Raw genomic sequence first — 5,000 nt, 5'->3', positions numbered from 1 at the left:
TTCTTCTCTCCTCCCCCCTTTCTTCCCTTTCCCCTTCTCCCCCTCCACTATCCCACTGCCTGCCCCTCCTCTTCTCCCTTTCTCCTTCCAATTCCCCTCCTCCCCTTCCCCTCTCCCTATCCCAGCCTCCCCTCTCTCTACCTCCCATCTTCCCCACCCCCTATCCCTCATCTTCTTCATCACCCTCCTCCCTCATTTCTAAACATGACACTACAAGATATCCCCACAAATAAAACTGCACCATTAATACAGACATCATTATTCAAACGATATTGTATTCGTTAGCGTTAAAACAGCCTTAGCATTATGCACAGACGCCATTGCATTAAGAGTGGAGTCTGCAGCTTAACAAATGAAAGCACTTATGCAGAGACACATCTTCAGTGACACTAAGTCCCGCATGCTTATTTGCTGGGGAATGGTGGTCCTGGTATAATTTTATAATCACTATTGCTGTGATCATTATCCTCATCACCGTCATCATCATCTTCATTATGATTATCATTATCTTCCTTATCATCAATATCATCATTAATACTATTATTGTTGTCATTTCCATCATCATCATTATTATTATTAATACTATTATCATTATTATTATTATTATCTTTATTATCATTATTATTGCTACTATTATTATTATCATTATTATTATCATCATTATTGTAACAATCGTTATTATTATTATTAATATTATAATTACTATCATTATTGTTGTCATTTTTTTATTATTACTATTACTATCATTATCATTAATGTCATTGTCATTATTATTATTGCTATCATTATTATTAACCTCTCTCGCTCCCTTATCCCTTTCCTTCCCTCCTTCTCCCTTTCCTTTCTCTTTCCCTTTACCTATCCCGCTTTCTTCTCTTAGTCCCCTTCAATTTCCCTTCCTCAACTCCCTCTTTTTCCGTAAGCTCCCTTCCTCTCCTTTCCCCAGTTCCCTCTCTAATCTCACTTCCTCTCGCCTTTCTTCTCTCCCTTCCTTTCCTCTTCCTCCTACTTTTCCTCTTAACCTCTCCCAACAGATTATCAGTATTAATATTATTGTTATTATTGTAATCGTGATTGTTATTGCTAGTTGTGGAGATACTTGTATTAGCAGTAACATTTTTATTGCTATTATTATCATTATTATTATTATTATTATCATCATAATTACTACTACTATTACTATTATCGTTACCATCAATATTCTTATCATAATTGTTAATATATCATTATTGTTATCATTATTATTATTATCATTACTATTATTATTGTTGCAGTCGTTGCTGTTGTTGTTGTTATTGCTATTATCGTTACTATTATCATTATTATCAATTTCATTATTACCTCCGCTAAGGAGCGTTGGTTAGTTTGTTTGTTTGTCCTATAACTCAAAAAATTATGAATAAATTTTATGAAATATTCAACGCAGGTGTGTCTTAGCCTAATTTAGATGTCATTAGATTTCGTCGGTGATCCGGAGCAGGATTCAGATCCAGGGATTTTTAAATTATTGCATCAGTTACCCCTTTTGCATTGGTAATAGGGGTAACTATCCTTATGTTTACGGATGTAATTTTTCAAGTGTGAATATTTTCATTGCATCAGTGATTCTATTGCCCTGGCAGGCAATGCTTCTAGTTATTATTGATATAATTGATATTAGTATCATCATAATTAACTTTATCTTTATTACCATTATTATGATCTTTATTACTATTAATATTGTCACGACCATTATATTTTCCTTTTAAAGCGAGAAACTACAAAGATATTGTTAGCTATGCCGCAATACAATAGTTTTGGAAAAGTCTGAAAACAGACAAAGACGAAGAGAATACGAGAAAAAAATGACAACAGACGTAGAGAAGAGAAAAAAGATAGAGAGACGTGAAAAAGACAGAGATGATCACAAAAAAAGAACGAAAGACAGAAAAAAAATACCTCCAATATGCAAATGACTCGCTCCCGAAAACCCAGAGATTTTGACCTTCGCTGGCGACGGGAATGGATTTCGGGAATCGTGTCCAGTGTGTTGACCTGCGCGACAACAACTAGGAATCGATTCCAGGGATGACTGAGGGAGATCTGCCCTAAGACTGAAGTAAATACAGGTAGGACAGGCAATGTCTCAGTCACTGTGTATGTGTATTTGTCTTTGTGTCTGTGTGTTTGTTTGGAGGGACAGATACGTACATGGATAGACAGATCCATACAGTATAAATCGATGAACCGTATCCATGTTGACAAATGTAGAAAGGGTAGGGATGAGAATGAATAACTTTACAATACAAGAGATGCATTTGTCAGGAATATATCGTCGTCAAAAATACGTGACGAAGATGTATTCGAAACCGGTCAAATACATCTCATGTATTGTGAAGGTATTCATAATCCATACATTTTCTACCTTATGTACAGGAAAACATTATGCATACGTCATAATTACGGAACAAAATAAAATACAGACAGACAAAGTGACAGACGGACAAACAGACAGACGTGCAGGCATGCTTAGAAATGGATACGCAGATTCATGGTAACAAGTAAATAGATCCTGATAGATATATGGACAGATATGTATGGAGAGATTGAACAAAGAACACATTGAAAAACAGGCATATAAACATAGAGAAGGGAGGGAGGGAGAGGAAAAGAGAGAGAGAAGGAGGGAGGAGAAGAAAGAGAGAAATGAGAGAGAGAGAGCGAGAGAGAGAGAGAGAGAGAGGTGGACAGAGGGACAAACAGAGAGAGAGAGGGAATCAGGGAATGAAAGAGAGAGAGAGGGGGGGGGCAGACAAACAGAGAGAGAAAGGGAATCAGGGAAAAAGAGAGAGAGAGAGAGAGTGAAAGAGAAATAACATATATCCACCATTTTTATTACATGCGGTACCATGTCATGCAATTCTAACATATAACAAGAGTAATTTCCATTCAATCTGTTCAAATTGAGTTGCATGAACACTGAAATGAATTATTCATAGAACAATAAAAATGACGTTTTTTGTGACATACAGATACTAATAAGAGAATTTACGATCCTAATATACAAATCAAAATGGGGCTCAAAAATCGCTATTTATGGCTCGTTGGCATCGTTTCGACTGCCATAAATCGAGCAATGAAATTCTTCACCCTCAACAATTACTGTATTTGTGCGTGCCTCGTGGGTGTCACGCCAGTCATGCACTCCCATCCGTCATGACAGTCATGCGAAGACGTCAGCCGAAAAGATTTTAAGTCTTAAATAGTCGTAAAGATTAAGTCTTGTAAGGATGGCCAGGAATTTCTCGTTTTCTTTTCCCTTAGAGCTGTTAATGTCATTTTCAATCGGAAGAAAATGGGAAGTTTTATTTTGATGGGTCACGGTATGCGGGGAGAGGGAGGGGGAAGGGGTACTGGAGGATGTGTGGGAAGGGGGGAGGGGGTATTGGAGGAAGCATGGGGATGGGGGAAGGGGTGTAGGAAAATACATGGGGAGGGATAGGGTGGTAATTGGAGGAAGCATGAGAAGAGGGGAGGGGGTACTGGAGGAAGTATGGGGAGGGGGGAGGGGGTATTGCAGGAATCAGGAGGAGGGGGGAGGGGGTACTGGAAAAAGCATGGGGATGGGGGAGGATGTACTGGAGGAAGCACGGGGAGGGATAGGGGGGGGTATTGGAGGAAGCATGGGGAAGGGAGAGGGGGTGCTGGAGGAAGAATGGGGAGGGGGGGACGGGATTCTGGAGGGTAGGATAGGGGTAACTGTAGGAAACGTGGGAGGGTGTGAGGGGAGGGAAGAGGGAATTGGAGGGATGAAGGGAAGGAGCAGAAACACAGAGGAGTGGGTTGAGGAATGAGGGGAAAGGGAAGGGAAATAAGGGGGGGGGAGTGGTGATGGTGGAGGGAAGAGGGGAGGGAGTGAAGTGAGCAGGAGGGGGAGGTGGAGGGAGGGAGTGAGGTGAGCAGGAGGGGGAGGTGGAAGGATGGAGACGTGATTGAAAGGGGGAGGGGAAGGGGAAAGGGCGAGGGAAGGGAAAGGGGGAGGAAGAAAGGAAGGGAGGACGAGGGAAAGAGATAAAGGGGTGAAGGAATGTTAGGAAGTGAAAGAGGAGGAGGGGGCAGGAGAATGGAGGGGTGAGTGGAAGAAGGATACAGGTGTGAGAGGGAAGGGGATATTTATATATATATATATATATATATATATATATATATATATATATATATATATATATATATATATATATATATATATGTATGTATGTATGTATATATATATATATATATATATATATATATATATATATATATATATATATATATATATATATACGTGTGTATATATGTATACATATATAGATAGATAGATATGGATATATATTCATGTGTGCATGTGTGTATGTGTGTGTCTCTGTGTGTGCATGTGTGTATGTGTGTGTCTCTGTGTGTGCATGTGTGTATGTGTGTGTTTGCGTCTGCGCAAACGCCTAACAGTCTGACGGGAAAATGAGAGAAGAAAATGAAGACGAAGACGAAGATAAATAAGACTTAGACACACACACACGCACACCCGCCCGCACGCCCGCACGCCCGCTGGGTTATTGGCCGCCCGTGTGTGGGCAGCGGCGGCGGACTCGCATACGGAATGGCCCTCGACTTTCTCTTCCCTTCTTGCTTTGTCTGCAGGAAAAAGGAATTTGGGGGAACGGACGCAACTGCGAGGAAGGGGGGAGAGGGGAAGGGAAGGGGGGCGGGGTCTGGGAGGAAGGGGGTTAGAAGGGGGAAGAGCAGGAAGGGGGGAGGAGGAAGGGGGACGGCTGGGTCTGGGAGGAAGGGGGGAGGGGAGGGGTTAGGGGAGGATAGTACTGGGAGGAAAGGGGGAAGGGGAGGGCAGCTGGGTCTGCGGGGAAGGGGGGAAGGGGAGGGGGAGGTTGGGTCTGGGAGGAAGTGGGTTGGAAAGGTTGAAGGGGAGAGGGGGGAAGAGGAGGATGGTCCTGAGAGGAAGGGGGGAGGGGGAAAGGGAGGGC

This window comes from Penaeus vannamei, chromosome 15, assembly GCF_042767895.1.
Source record: "Penaeus vannamei isolate JL-2024 chromosome 15, ASM4276789v1, whole genome shotgun sequence".
NCBI classification, from domain to species: Eukaryota; Metazoa; Arthropoda; class Malacostraca; order Decapoda; family Penaeidae; genus Penaeus; species Penaeus vannamei.
This window is presented reverse-complemented; position numbering follows the sequence as displayed.